This window comes from Pezoporus flaviventris, unplaced genomic scaffold (assembly GCF_033815535.1).
Source record: "Pezoporus flaviventris isolate CSIRO_AGI_PZ_B2104156 unplaced genomic scaffold, CSIRO_AGI_Pfla_v1 ptg000009l, whole genome shotgun sequence".
Classification (NCBI taxonomy): domain Eukaryota; kingdom Metazoa; phylum Chordata; class Aves; order Psittaciformes; family Psittacidae; genus Pezoporus; species Pezoporus flaviventris.
Window position 1 is genome coordinate 5412435 of NW_026892557.1, and position 16555 is coordinate 5428989.

Genomic DNA, 16555 nt, shown 5'->3' on the forward strand with positions numbered 1-16555 from the left:
AGGAACTGGAAGAATTAACTGTCATTTCAACTATAGTGAGAAACCTTCCTTTTAAAAGTACCATATGAGAACATAGTAAATAAATAAAAACTTGTTTCTTGTAACCATGTAATCAATATGCAGCTCTGAAAGCAATACTGAATCTTTCCATGATCCAGCCACAGATGTGCTTGCATTAAGGCTGTGGTATGAGTTGACAGTAAATGAAACTGCAGCTACAGCAGCAAGTATTAGGGGGAAATGAAAATCCCTGACTCAGAGGAGCAGGGCAATGACAGAAAGACTCCTCATTATAGATCTTTTCATATGGAGAAGAATGACTGGTAAATGAGGTTTCTGTGACACAAAGAGGATGAAAATACAGTTGGACTTTCATGCAGAAACTGCACTCACTGTATAAAACAAACAGAAGAATAGGGGATACGTAATCTGCATTTCTTAACTGACAAAATGAGTATGCAGAGATCCTCTCAGACGGGTGGCAGTTGCAGCAGTGAAGTCAAAGATATTGTTTGACTTTCCTGTTATTTGGCTTGTGATGAAAATGGCTTTTCCTACACCTGATTATTGGTAACTTCTCCAGTGTTTGCTTTATTTACTGTACAATAGGTTACAAGCTGTTTAAAATACTGACTTGAGCAAATCTGCCATGATGACTAATTCTCCACCTTTTTCACTAGTTCAGCTAACAGCAAAGCATAAAATAATTATAATGGAACTTGCTGACATGAGCTGGCACAGCAATTCCTATGTCTAGTCACGTTGGTCCCACTGATTTGCAGTAGCTTCTCTGAAACAAGGTGTTTTTTCATCTTTAACCAGCTGAGAAGTCATGTTTATGTTAAAATAGACAGGACAGTGTGCACTAACAGTAGTAATCAGAGGTACCCAGCTACTTAAAGCACTTTAAAAAATGCTTCATTTACCACATGCAGCAACTCTCTCCCTTGTTTTTGCAGTGTGACCAGGGAATTTAGTGTAGACTGAAGTGATTTTTGTTTTGTTATTTTTCTTTAAATGGCTTCGCTTGGCTACATTGCAGCCCCTTAGGCTGAACCTATCTTGCTTCATCCTATTTAGTGGCCCAGAGTGTGGCAGATTCCCAGATTTCTGGTGCTAGACTATCTGGAGCTGCCTTCACATGGGATGCCATCTCTCTTCTGTGGTCTTTGGCCATAACATACCTTCATATGTTTTATTAAATGAAGAAATAAGAAAGGGTGAAGCCTTGTCTTCAGCCAAACTCAGTTGGACTTTTGTCTCATGATGTGAAGGGTAGGTACTTGTGTGCTGAGAAGGGGGTCTAACTTTTTCAGGTAGTTGAGAGGCACTTGAAATGCTTGACTTTGTCTTCAGTAATTTATACAATCAAAGAGCAGGAATAGCCTGTATTATCAATGTATGTAAAGAAAAGTGCTGAGGTTTCAGATGGGTCACTTCTTGTACTTGAAGCTGACTAGTGCATTGATCTTAACCTCAGTCTAGTAATTCCTCCAAACCTACAGTAAGTCACACACAGAGTCATTAATTACCTGCACCTAGAAGTCAGTCACTGCCTACAGTGGCAGCCACTCCATTATCATCTGGTGTATTTCAAACAATAGGAATGATTGAAACAGGAACTCCTACATTTCTGTGCAGATGAAGAGTGGCACACCACCCTGTAATTTAGGTACTTGTGCAAGTTTTCATTTGCATTAGCAGAAAAGTGTGGGTCGTTGAATTATTCCATAAAAATATCCTTAGGTTTTGAAAGATTTACTGTGCCTGTGTATGTTGTTTGTTTTTTAAGTGTGCTGGTTTGGTGGTGATGGATTTTGTGGTTGTTTGTGTCTTCAAGCGAAGATGAAACTGAGATTCATTGATTCTCTGGAAGCCCAGAGAGTGGCACATTTGAGCCTCAATGCTGAGAGCCACCTTAAAACTCAGTTACATTTATAGAATAGCTGAATTTAATTTTAAATCCATCAGTCAATCCCATTTCCTTTATTAGTAAAATGAGCTGCTTTCCTATGTGACACTGACAGTTACTGCAAGCAGAGATTTGTTGTCACATATTTTTGTTTTCTTCAGTTATGTGGTAGGGAGGGTCACGTTTGTGTTATAATTAACTCAAACTAATTGAAATTGGAATTTACTTGAAATCTGGATGAAGCTGCCTGATGTAGGTTTACATATATTTTTCTGTGTCTTGCTTGACTTTAAAGGGTTTAGACATGAGAGTATTTAATCATGCCAAAAGTGTAACTGGATGTTACATAGTCATGACTTAAGATTCTCTTAATCTTTTTGTGTCCCTTTAGCTTCTCCATCTGTATTTTGAGCACTGTTTTTAATGAGTTGGATATGCTTTAAAGCAACACACTGTACCTTCACAGGAGGATGTCCATTTTCAGTGTCACTGCAGAGATATCTTTAATCAGGATTGCTGGTCAGAATACTTCTGTGTAGGAAAAAGGCAATGGTAACTGAAAAACGTTGGTTATTTTACAGGAGCTGGAACTTCCTTGGCACTCAATTCCGTAACTAACTTTAATCAGTACTGCACAGCTGAATTCAAGATTTTGAACGTTTACAGAGTTGGACAGAAGCTTATAATAGTGACAGGGCTACATCAACTTCTTTTGTTCTCTCTTAAGGCATACTGAATTCTAGTGGTATAAAAACACGGGTTTATAGATGATTGTCATCTGGGATGTGTGGAGTTGTTGCGGCTCGTGACTGTGGCTGCAGAAAAGATTTCCTGGAAATTTCAGGACAGCCATGATCAAACAATGTTTTCTGTGTTACAATTTATACCTTGGACTTGAACATTTTATGTACAACATTTCATCAAAAGTTTGGGGGTACATATGAGTTAAATGCAAGTGGAACTTGGTTTATCTCATCTCAAGAAGTTTTTTTATTCCATTACTCATTTTAATACATTGTTTTAAATAGTCTCAGCTGTTAGGTAGAGGCAGCTTGTTGTCTTTCCATAGCAGAGGTCACTATGTGTCAGGTGGCAAATAAAACTTAAAATACATTTTATACTGACATCTTGCTTTACTTGGAAAGGATTCTTTTAATTGCCCCCTTGACTTGATTCATGCAGGAAAAATTCCTTGCATGTCACAGAATTGCACTGTGAGATCCTGTCAGTCCATGGAGCTTGGTTTAACAGAGGAGGTGTGGGACTTTACCCAGCAACGTAGGAATGCTGCGTATCAGTCTTTGACTGGTTGGCTGGGGTGAAGATGGAAGAGGAAATGTCAGCTTCCTTTATTATTTATTCTGAGCAATATTAATTACCTGGTTTGTGATTGGGGAAAAAGCAGCCACAGGCAGAACCTAGCCAAGCACCAAGCCTAATCCAATCAGCCTGATGGATGCAGAAAGTTTACAGAATGACCTTGTGCATAATTACTCATTTGATGGCTGTTAGTAAATGGCACAAATGGAATCTGACATACATTATAACACATTAATGATTGCCTTCCTCCCTCCATCCTCTTCTGTACAGAAAAATGATTTTAATTAAGACTTCCGTGATTAGTCATTTAATCAGTCATTAGGCCAATACAGATGGAGTCAATTAATTTTTTTACACTTGAATAGAGACTTGATGCTACTGCAAACCGTAGAATCTATTTTTTTAACATTGTATCATGGGCAATTGCCTTGATGTCTCTCTAGGAAGTGTACATTGCTCCTCCAGAAGCTGGATAGCATTTACAGCATGTCACTATTGTGGCAACTGTAGGTACGTTTTATTACAAGCTAGCCAAATTTTAATGAGTTGGTTTTGTTCTGAAGTCTTTGGTTGTTCCTGTTATGGATTAGCCTTTATTTTTTGAAGATTAGTGGGGCAGATTTGCCTGTTAAAGAAAGTTATTCAGCATCTCCTAATGTATTTTATTACAAATAATAATACTTTGCGTTTCATGCGGGAAGATTTTCTACCTGCTTGGTAGGCTCAAAAATGAGGTGTATACACCTATGAAATGACTTCCTAAAACTAGTAAGAGGAGTTGAGTGATCATCATCCATGTTAGCTCAGCAATATTTGAAATGACTCATTGGCTGTAGATCAAAGTCGTATCCTCATTTATAGGACAGGAGGAGAACAGAAGTGGAGATCCTACTGCATAAAGTACTACATGAATTAGTTTAATTCACTGTCACCCAAACCTCTTGAGTTCTTTTCCAATGTAAATTACAAACAAGGCAATAAAATCTATGGGAGTAAATGGGGTTGAGAGTCTGCTAACATCCAACTGCTGTCGTTCCATTTGGCCATGGTGTCCCCATGCAGGAATGAGGGAGAGGTCCAGCCCCAGTGCTTAAGTGGCTTCCACTAGGTAAGGTCCTCACCATGTGAGCAGTTGGTTTCAATGTTGTCTTGGTGGGCTCTTGCAGAGGCAAAAGGGAAGGGAATAGATTGATTTGTCTTTCTTCAGAAAGCTTTTAAAGATTGAAAAATGAGCCTAGTCTTGTCTAGCCCAGGAATAATAAATAAAAGCAGGTGTGAGGTGTTGGAATTGAAAGCAGCTGGATATGATGGATGTGTTCTGACTGCTCTAGAGCTTCAGTCTTTAATCCCTGTGGCTCAGTGTGAATATTTCCCTCCTGATGCAATGCAGAAATAATAAATAGAACACAGCATATGGAAGGGTTCCTTGACTGAGAAAGGGGGGTACAAACCACAGTTAACTCTCTTTATGCTCGCTTTTCCTTGCATACCTATACCTCAGCAACCTTTCTTAATGCATTCTAGTAATCCTCATTGGCCATGTCTCGGTGTTTGCAGCAAGGCAAGTCATGCCGAGATGAAAAAAAGAAAAAAAGCTTTTGGAAGTTTGTTTTGCAACTGGAATCTACCTTAATTCAGAGCTTTATTTTTGAAGATGTGTAATGATTCCCTTCCGTTTCTGGTGTAGTTTTTGCCCATAAATACTTTTTCCTGATTAAACACTCAACCATCACTATAAATTGCAGTGAAATACCCCTCTGTACCATTAAAATGATCTGATAATCAGTTGAAGTATAGAGTCACCCAGCCTTGTTCTGTAGCTTAAACTTGCTAAATCCTGACCCTTGTAGTTTGCCAGAGGATGGGTTTGTCCATGGGAAAAACTCTGCCATCTAATTTAGAGAGTTCCATACAAGGAGTGGATGGGAAGAGCAATTCCCTTGATTAGAGCAACATGGTAATTGAGATGACATCAAATGATTCATTACACTTGCCTGAGACAGCACGATTCAAAAATAGGCATAGTGCAATTCTATCCTACCCACTAATGGTTTTTTATTTAACCTGGGTTTAAAATGCTTTCTGTGTTGGAATGAATACTTTGGCATGGATGTAAAGTAGCATGTAAAAAACCCAAAGAAATACGTAAGTAAATGATATGGGGGCTCTTTCTTTCGTGTTTGTTCTGTTCTGAGAGTAATAAGATTCATCAGGGTCGCACTTGGAAGCTGTCTTGCAAAGTAGATCATTTAGAAAACCGTTTTGGCACCCTGCTGTTTTGTCATGTATTCCAAGCAGGTTGTGCCAAAAGAAAATTGTAGAAATTGCTGTTGTAGAGTACAAAATCATTGGATTTATAATAGGGAGCCAGTGGCGAGAATTCATTATACATTCACACCTGCAGATAAAGAGCAGCTAAAATTGGAAGTTTTATTCCACTCATCTTTGATCCTGATATTATTAGCTGATATTAGCATCATCCTACACTAGGTTCTGGAGTTGGAGCAGATATGATATTCTAGCCATTATTTTTTTCATGTAAGTCATTCCTTCAGTACAGCAAGTGTATCCTGTATTTAGAGCAGCAGTTCTGCAATCTGAGACTCCTGGTTTCTGTTGTTATATTGTGTGGTCCCAGGCTCCTCTACATTTACATTTGTAAAGTGGTAATATAAAAATCACTCAAATCATTCCACTATCCCAAATAGAAACTTTTTCATACTTGTGAAGTATTTGGGCATCATTTCATCACATTCTAGACATAAAGTGATATCTTTACATGGAAGCTGCTAATTCAGGCTTTTTTTTTTTTGTTTGTGAATGCATAGCTCTGTGTCACAGTACCACTTAAGCATTAACACATACCAGGACTAGGACTTCTCCTTAACCTCAGCCTAAGCTGGGGAGCCCAGATTCTCTGTTTCAGCTAAAGAATCAGGATTCTAGTATCCCAACTCAGATCTTCCAGCCCAGTTTTAGAGATTAAACCCTTAATTCCACATGTGCTCATTCCTTTCCTCACCCTGCAACAGTTAAATTGTTATTTTACATTTGTTATCCGGAGCTATTTCAAACAGAACTACGAAACTTGGGCAGTATTTGTATCACGTGTGAAATAGCCATAGTCACACTGAAATTGCTTTTACTGCTTGGTAACAGCTGAGTGTTACACCAGTAGAGTCTGGTTAAAGATGAACATTCTTTGCTGTGAAGAATCATCACAGCCAATGAATTGTACATTTCTGGATGTCTGAGAGTTCAGTTTTCAGAGTTTGTAGAGGGAATTTGTGCACAGCTCCAGTTCCCTGTGTAATGGCTGGAGATAAACACTTAAGTATTCCAGTAGCCATCATCTGTGACAACTTGCATTGCCATAAAGAGAGTTTATAGTCAAATAAAGTAAAGATGTGCCACCTGAAAGTTTTAATTTGTACCCTGGGGAAAGTTAAAACAGGAATGCAGGGTTTTGTCTATTGTTGTAAGGGAATTGATAGTTTACTCAGATGAATAAAGGCAATATTATCTAAAGCTTTATAGACAAATACTGCACAAACATTGTGAAGGCAATTAAATATCTACCCACAGTTCAATTGAGTTATTTTCATGGCTAGATGATGAGTTACTGGTAGTTCATTTGTAGGCAGCAATTTAAGTAAATCCTAAGGGTTATATACTGCACAAAAGAATCTAAATAATTCAAGATCCTGATTCCTTTGTTGTAATGAATCATTCAGTCTGGACAGTTGTTAAATAGACTTTGTATTCAGCTAAGAAATCAGCACTGCATTGAATTGTTCATATTTTAACTGATGGGGAAAATAGAGTAAGAGTTAATTATCCAGAATTAGTTCCACATGCTATAAAAAGACACAGGAATGTGTAGATTTACCTGCATAGTTTGTGATTTTCACCCTGAAAATTTAAGGAAATTAAGCCCATATCTGTTGAATGCCATGCTTTTCAAGTACAGTGTAAGATAAAACAAGCAGTAGTGACCCTGTCCCCTGAACATCAGTCTTATGGCAGCATCCACCAAGAATCATAGAATCCCAGCCTGGTTTGGGTTGGAAGGGACCATGAGCAGGGACCCCTTCCACTAGAGCAGCTTGCTCCAAGCCCCTGTGTCCAACCTGGACTTGAACACTGCTAGGGATGGGGCAGCCACAGCTTCTCTGGGCACCCTCTGCCAGCGCCTCAGCACCTTCACAGGGAAGAGCTTCTGCCTAAGACCGAATCCTTTCTAATTAGTAATAAGAAGCTCTCCCTTCTGAAGCCTCTCCTAAGCAGCAGCACGTTGGAGTGCCTTCGTATGGGGGATAGACCCGTTTCCTTCCCCACCTCAAGTGCTTATTCGTACAACTTTGAATGATTAACTGTGAAGACTTTTAAATGAAACTAGATGGCAGATTCTGCAGCCCCTCCCATGATGTATTTGATCTGTGGCTGCTGAAGTTCTAACAAAGGAAAGGGAGAATGATACTCCATTTCTAATTAAAGAAGTAATTTTCCTTTGCAAATAGACTTTTTATCTCAGCTGCAGTGTTAAGGATCAATGGGTTGTCACATGTATGTCTTTTTAATAAATGCCAGCAGAGATGGCATTAAAGTGATAGACTGATCACTGTAATCAATTCAATTCAAAATTGCTTTATGTCTTAAATGAACTTAGTTCCTTTCTGTGATTCTCCTACAGTTAACATTGTCTGAGCAATGAAGTACAAGGTTACATCTTAGTTTGAAGTAAAACGTGATGATGATATGGAATTAATTTTTTTATAGTTGCAGGTATTGCAGTTTAACTCTTGCTTTTATGGGATTGAAAGGCCCTGTTACAGATTCTTATTGCAATTCAAACAATAAGAGCAAAAAATTAATTTTAAGGTAAAAGGAAATAATGTGAAGCTTCCCCTTTCTTCCTGCCTGCACTCCTCCCTCCTGCAAAGAGTGGCCAAGGCTTACAGGGATTTTTATTTGCTTAATTGTCTTATGATCAGCCATGAATATTGACACCACAAAGCACAGAAATTACTCAACTCCAAGCGATCAGAATTGGTCTTTACGCATGAAAATGTGTGCAGTGCCTGTAAATTTAATGCCAAGCACAGGCTTAGCCATAGCATTTAAAATGATACCAATATGTCTTGGGTCTCCCGTAAACATCTTCCCTGGCTTCTGAGAAGGTGATGCCTCTGTAAAAAGACAGGCAGCCCTCCTGCTGATGCAGCTGGTGATGATACAGGAGAGCAAACATAATGCCAGAGAACAGTCTGATTTTGAACTAAAGGAATCTTTCTCTGCCGTTATTCTCACAGTGATCAGTGTCTTTAGAAGCTATTTATGTGGCATACTTCAGAACTCTTGTTCTGGATTTATTTTTTCAACTCCCTGGAGGTTTTGTAAAAACTCTCAGGATCCGTGTAAACCTTTTCATTTCTCTTAGAGTTGGCAGAGTGACAGCCTTTAGTTGTGCTGAGTGCTAAATTATTTATCTTCCTCTTCCCTCCTAGCCCTGACTTCTGAATCTTTAACTTGACTCTTGGGACATGTGGGGTTTTGGGGCGGGGGGTTGGGCTTGGTTCTTTTTTCCCTTTTAAAGTGGTGAAGCCATTTTTATCTTTAGTGTTTTACCATTAAAATGTACATGTGAAATTGGAACGTGTAACTATGATTAAGTTGCAGTATCTGATTTTTTGTAATTGTAATTCTGACAAGGTAAGGAGGTCATATCAGCTGTTATCTGTTTCCTTGTGGATGATTCTTATCATCTGCCTTCAGGAGTGGATCTCAAATTGATTTTTTTTTTTTTTTCCTACATGCCATTGCTATATTATATTGTGTGTTATAGAATAGTCTTGAGGCTTTCTCAAGATCTTTTAATTGCCAAGCGTTTTTCAGTGCTGATGTTGAAATGCTGCTAAAATAAGTTAAGCACTTAATCTCCTTTAAATCCAGCATCCTACAATGTAGTGTCACTTATCAAGCTCTTTTTGATAGGACATAAGCACACAATTAAATACCTTCCTAATAATCATGTTGTTGTGTGCTTTAAGTTATGTATGTCTTAATGATTTTCAAGTAGGAAATAAGGGATTACTGGGTAGAAGAGCTAACCTTTCTCGTTTTCATTGTTCATTCACTAATGAGAAGGGTTTATTTTTACTTAATACAAGGATGACTATTCAAATTATATTTTTTTATCAACATGCTTTAAACTTTCTTATGTGCAAGGAGTTTCATACCCTAAAATATTAACATGTATGCTACAAAATGTACATAAGATGTCCACTATTTAGTATCAGTGGCTTTGTAGTCTACAGTATTACATGACTGGCACTTAGTTAAACACTTCCTTGTTTATAATTTTCAAATTATAGCTTTTTTATCTCACAGATAAACTTAATCTTTTTAAATTGCTGCAGCAATCAGTAATATTTGCCTTATTTTGGCAAAGAAGACAATGTGACTTCAGGATTCTCAATGCTTTTGAAAATCAGTTTAGAGGATCTGAAGCTTTTATATTGTTTTGAAAGTGGCTGAGTAGATCCCATTAAAGTGACCAGTACAGAATGTGTTACAAGAGGAAGAGTCTTGATCTGTCTTATGAACTAATAACAAGTTCTCATCAACATATAAATAACCATCATTGTTAGTTGTAACAATAAGTTTATTCTGATCTTTAGATCTCGCATGACAACCAAAGAATGCAAGCTACAAAAGGATCAGCACCTCAAGGAATTCTAAGGCATTACAAGGTAAAGATCTTTTTTTTCCCTTGCCTGTATTATCATATTTGTTAACTAAAGAGCTGTAGAAGCTGGTTTATAGCATAACTTCAGGACTGAATGTATTGATCATGAAGACTATGTCAACTGTTGGATTACTTCTAGGAGTAGTAAAGAAATCCAGTAAAATTTTCCTGGAACTTTTTCTTTCAAGGCATTTATCTTTAGTGTCTTGGTTGTGTCCAGTATGTGATATATCTGACAATTTTGGGTGCTACTTTTAATTAGGATTCTGTTATTTCTGATATTCTCTAAAGCCAGTATATTTATCTTGTCCGTGATTATAAATAAGATTGTGGGAGCCTTCAGTCTTCTGCTGTTGCAACACCAAAAAGCAAAGCTGCATGTGGAAGGAAGCTTTCATTAAATTTTACTTTGAAAATAAGTGGCAATAGCATGAGAAAGTGTGAATAAATGCTTGTTCTTAAGGCCACAGTATGAGAAGCAGTGCAATGTGCTGTCCACTGGGTCCAGCTCAAAAGTTCATGTCAGATAACGTCAGTGAATTATCCTGGGGAGTTTGCACCTGTTTGTTTAAGTCACAAAATTGGCCACTTCCGTTCAAGAGGAAATATGATCATCTCCAGACTGGAGGGAAAAGATTAAAACCCCCAGACTTTTATTCCCTTAAGATGGCTGATGCATACTTGTTTCCTGTGCTGTGGGGAGTTCTCTTCGTCTTTTCAAAACCTCAGGTGTTTGTGTTTCTTTAAAGCACGACTGACAAAGCCAAAGGCTGGGGTTACTGCAGGAGTCATGCTTCCTCGACATTTTTGTTGATGAGCGCTTGAAGCATCCTATACATGCAGCCTAAGAGTAATGGAATGGGAAATCAGCTTTATTTGTGGTTGTCAAAATGCACATTCTTGACAGCAACCTTTTCTGGAACCTGTTTCATAGAGGTATGATGAATTTCCCTATGACTTGGTGTCTATAAGCCCTGATCCTAACTTTCCCTTCTAGCTTAAAGCTACGACTCTAGGTAGTTGTGAATTTAAAATATGTAGAGAGTGTTCAAAATGCATCTTATTCATCTTCAATATTCTGGTTTTGCTTCCTCCATTCCACGTGGGTGACAAGGTAGATTTCCTTATCTTGTTTTACTGGGCTGTTCCAATTGCTATGCATGGTACTTGCTATAATACTTCTGTTTCATTTTTACTCACATTAGTATTAAACAGTAACTGTCTTTTCTATTTTTGAAGTTGGTGACCTCTGAAGGATTTGGAACTCTGAAAGTTTCGTTGGTGGAAAAATATCTGATATCATATTCTGGAAAGCCTATGGCTCATTAACTTATGTCTATTAATGGCTGCAAAAATCATAAACCTTTACATAATAATTTTCTTTAACTGTAGTACTATTAATTTTTATGATAATTTTAGAGTTATTTATGATCATTGAAAGAGTCTGTTGGAAAAAGAGATAATGACACAGAGCTTCTAATTTGTAGGTCCTCTATGCCTAATACTAATTGTTGCAGGCTGTAGTAAAGATTGAGCAGGTTACAAGCTTTGACTTTATAAGGTGAAAGTAATTCTTTGAAGGGAAAGTGGTATTATTAATAGCAATTGGAATTGATTACTCAAAGAGCTGTAGTAATTCATTCATGAATTCCATTCAGTTTCACCTCTTTAAGGGTTTAAAACATTTCTGTCTAATCTGAGGGATCCCAGTTTCTTTTTATCTGTCTGCTTACCAGTTATAGGAGCTTTTACACTCTTAAAGATAACCACAAAGGAAGGAACATACGCATGTGCAAACAAAACCCCAGCACCCCTGTAATTAGGTAATTCAGATTAAAAAGTTAAATTACAATGTTATCGTTAAAAAACGCTGGAGACACAACAATCTGCACTTCTGTTTATCTGTCTGAATATACCAAATATATGGGAGTTTAAGAGCTGTGCTCTACATGGTGTGCAGTTACCTAACAAGGCTGTTGTCTGGTCAATGTGATACACCACAAATAAAGCAAAGGTAGTATTTTTTTCATACTTTGTTTTAATACTTGCTGTGATTCTAAATTTGTTTTCTTGCCACTTCCCCTTGTCAGTTCATATCACTGAATCACTAGGCCTTATCTTAAATGTCCATTGTTGAAGCAAACAGAAAAATTCAAAGCAAAAGCAGATAAAGCTCCTTAAATCCAACTCATTCTCCTTCAAGAGCCTCTTAAGGTAGAAATCAGCTTTGGAGATGCAGATGTGGCATTGCAAGGCATGCCTGCAGCATTCCATAACTTGTAATATCTTGACTATTTTACCTTCAGAATGCATCTGATTTCATCATCATCTTTGCGCCTTCATTGATGATGAACTTTATTTCCTTCACATTTTCTTACAGTGCAATCATTTTGTTTGCATAGTATTAGGAGTTACAGATAGCGGTAGCATTTGGCAGAATCTCAGACCTTCTATTCCTTAAAGTTATGGCCACAGTTTCACACCAGGATTCGCCAGTTCACTGTGCACTTGGTGGTCTTCTGAAAATTACTAACAATTGCAGTGCCAAGATTTGGATTTTGTTTTAACATAAAGCTTCGGTGGTTTGCTTAGGGTAATGTCCCAAGAGTCCCTGGTGAGAAGCAATTGCAAGCTCTTACTCTTGTGTGAAGGGAAAGTTTTACATTTCAATTTCTGAATTTCCAGCTGACTTTCTTGAGATGGCCAATACTTACAAAGAGCAAGTCTCTCCTTAGCATGGAGTCACTGGGGTGACTCAGTATGAAACAGGAGAAAGAACTCAATGTTGCTCGTGAAGTTATGTAGGAGACCTAGCTACCTCCAGCTTTCAAATGTCCTTTAGAGCAGCATAATGCAAACAGTCAATGTGTCTTTTAGCTTCAATATACATTTTAAAATGTAAAACTAAGTATTGCTTTTATTCCTCCTCTTTCTTTTAGTTTGCCATAATTGAATACAAAGTTGGGGCTTGGGAGGTTATACAGCAAATAGTCTGTGATCTTTAAAAATGAATGTCCTTCCTATTTTATAGTGATTTTATAGGATTGCAGAATGTGGGATGGAGCCCAAAGCCTCTTTCCCTGTACATGCCCCAGTGGTGGCAAACAACAGTCCCCAGCTGTGAGAGAATCATTTATTCTGATCTTGTAAAACACTCATGGGCTGTGGTGATCCAGAAGTCACAGATCTATTAGCTGCATTTTTATACTTCTAAAAGAAAGTTTATTGCATTGTCTAGTGTGTTTGATGCAAATTCTCCAGACAACAATTGCTGTGTGGACTGTAGGGCACGTTTGTAGTTTATTAGAAGGTATTGAGCCAAAGCCTGATGTCAATGAAATCTGTTAAATCCTCCCAGATTTATTTTTTAAATCGGTAATATAAGCCATCTGCTTTCTAAGTAGTCTTTCTCATGTCAGTAATTCTGTTTGTGTAGACATAGGTGAAATCTCCACTATGCAGTCCCCAAGGAGCTAGTGTATTTTAGAGGCAACTTAAATGACCTTTCATCTCATTGGTTTTCCTTTTTGTGCTTGTTGTCCACTCAGAATTCTGTATTTCTGTAGATGATTATGCTATTTAAAATGGGATCTTCATTCTTCGAGTCTTTAAATGCTACAGTATTACAGTGTTTTACTGTTTTACTGTTTCTTCCACTGTTTTTACCAACATAAACTGGACTCTTAATGTGAAGAGTGCTCTTCAGTGTACTCCAGTGTAACTCTGTTCCCATCCTAGCCCACAAACACTCCTTACAGAAGACTTTTCAAAGGTTTTGAAGAGAATTGGTAATTTCAGTGTGCACGCTTTGGGCAGATACTTAGTGATAAAAAGTATCTGTACATTCTATATTGACCGAATATTGAGGTAGGCATAAGGAATTCTGGTGTCAATGCACATGCTTCCTCAACTGGTTAAACTGCCCAATAGAAACCACCACACTTTCTCTTCTGTTCCTTTTCTGCTTCTTTGAAGAGCATCAAAATAAGTGACAAATGTGTAACAGAGAAAAGCAATAAATAATGTTCCATAGTGATCAATGATGACTATGTGGTTGGAAACCGGGAAACAAATTGTTCCTGAAGCATGATTTGACAATGGTTAGTGTTGTTCTGTAAGGTAGTGCTTTCTGTCTGGGATTGCCATGGTAAGGTAAGGTACACGGTTTGTTACGAGTGTATGAAGTAATCATATCATTGGCCAAAAGCAGAAGTGAAGATCCTGCTCTGGTCATGTTTGTAGTGGGTTTTGATCATGGTCACAAAGGTTTACGTGATGATTTATATGGTGAAGTACATGGGCATGAAGACAGCCATGTTGGTATGTTTCTGTGAGGGAAGTAGCTACCACATCTGTAGTCTGTAAGTACTTATGATCTTAAGTAATTCCCTAAATACACAATCTTTTCTCAATTACACCACCTTTAATTCAGAAGTAACTCTGTTGCCTGGCTGTCATTTAGTATCACAGAGCATGGTCCAGAATTGTAGGAGCAAGTTAAGGCAACTGGAGCTTTGTGTGATCCCTGTGGACTTTGGTGAAGAAAAAGGGTGAGATAATTAGCAGCTCTATCAGAAAAGCCTTGCTGAGGCTGGAGCAGCACAGATCTAATGGTTCTGAAGGATTCACCAGCACTCACGTTCTAGCTGGGTGAAATTTTCTAGGGATATTTCTCAATCTGATACACCATGCTGAAAATTCACAGCAATACCCATCACACAGTTCTGTTAGTCCTTTGGCTAGTGGGACCCGAGTCAACCTTCTGTCTGCTTTAATTCTGTGGCTATCAATGGCAGTTCCCTTTCTAACACAGGTGGAAGGAATTCATAGGCATTACAAATTTAAGAGCTTCACAAACTTGAGCCATCATTCTTCTGCCACAGTTATTACTCTGGCCCACATCCCCTTTCTCCGTCATGCAGAAAGAGTGTATCGTGTAGAAAAGGCTGTAGCTGAAGGCTGTCTGTTTTAGAAGGAGATTTATGTACTACTTCTAATATTAAGCCAGGGAATGAGAAGCTTTGGGAAATGTTACAGCTGTGATACTAGTATTTTGAGAAGCGCAATGAAAGCTTTATCCGTAACACTTCAAATATTGCCATTGTTAATAGATTCTGAGGGAAAGCTGGATGCAGAGAGAAAACATTCCTTGGGCGTGCAGCAGCAGAGATCTGATGTCTGTCTGGTTTTCATTCCTTGCAGACAGGACAAGCAGTTGCTGAAGCAGTTGCTTTACAAACTGAGTTACCAGTCAGCCTATCTGGAATATATTTTTCAGAAGTTTGGAGTATTTCCATTAGTATGCAAGTACCAAGAAATAGATCATAAAAACCAGTTGGCCTCACAACCTTTGAATCTAATACCAGTTAATTGTATCAAGTTTCAGTTATTTTAATGTTTTCTATGTAAGGGGTCAGGGTTCCAGCAAACATGTTTCTGGAGCTGTTGGCAGCTAAAAGAGAAAGGCTGCTTTATGGCTCTTTCATAACTGTCCTGATTCCCATAGCCAAGAAAGCACCATTAGAGTTTTACTATTTTTAATTTTAAAAATGCTTTAGAAAATACGGTGCCCAAGGACACCTGCAGGAGCAGAGCTCTGAAATGGTGGAAACGAATTCTGCTTCGGATGAGACATTTTCTTTTATGTGCTGAAGAAAACACAAGACTTGAAAACTTTTATTTGTGGCTTTCTAGCAATATTAAGTCATATTTGCTGCTATTAAGTTTAGCAGCAGTGCTAAACTTAACAAGGCATCTTTCTGCTTAATATCATCTGGTCACATCTTCAATGTGCTTTTAAACCAAGACCAGTCTTTCCTGTCATTGCATCTTCATTCTCATTTACAGTGTTTAAGAAGTATTAACCCAAATTGGATACACCCCCTCAGTTCCTAATGCATATGTGATGTTTTTCACTTAAATATTTGATGTACTCCATGGGCAGGGTCACTGACTTCAGGAGGGACTGCAGATGTAACTGTCAACTCCCCTGGTCTCATATCAGCGTGGAATTACACAACCACAGAAACCAGAGATAGAATAAACCTATTAGGTCATCCTGTCCATCCCTTCTGCCAGTTCATAATGACTCCCTGCAGCTTGTTCTCCAGTGAGCTGTTGAGCTTACTTCTGGGCAGTTCTTCTGAAAGGACTGCAAAACCTTTCCTATGACTCTCAGTATCCTCCACTTGTCTGTTTTCAGTCTTAAATGACAGGGCCCAATTGCATCTGCATCACTCCTGTGATGCAAAAATTATTAACAATAAATGCAATTGGCATTGTTGGATAAATTATTTGGTTTCAGCACCATTGTGTTATTGTTAACCCTGGCCACACTAACTATTGGATCGTAATTTCATCTCTTTGTGCCTCAGCTTGCAATATGCGGACGCTATCAGGATGAAATGAGAGGCAGGTTACCTTTCTCAGTCAGACTCTGTGAAGGTATGGGAGACATTGACATTCCTGGACAGATGGTGCTAAGGAACAGCAGTGAGAACCTTTGTAAGGATTATTTAATAACTTAGCTGAACTGGAGTTGAAAATTTCATCTCCTCATTCCACTCTGCTGCTAA

The 16555-nt window shown here is 38.2% G+C and overlaps 1 long non-coding RNA gene across 7 annotated transcripts in view; it reads left to right on the plus strand.

The window, feature by feature from the left end:
- LOC133267808 (uncharacterized) overlaps window positions 1-16555 on the plus strand; it is a 120342-nt gene that overhangs the window by 22031 nt on the left and 81756 nt on the right. For all 7 annotated transcript variants that reach the window (XR_009742858.1, XR_009742860.1, XR_009742861.1 and 4 more), the window contains exon 7: window positions 9913-9984. This is a non-coding gene — a long non-coding RNA (uncharacterized LOC133267808). The remainder of the gene's footprint in view (window positions 1-9912; window positions 9985-16555) is intronic.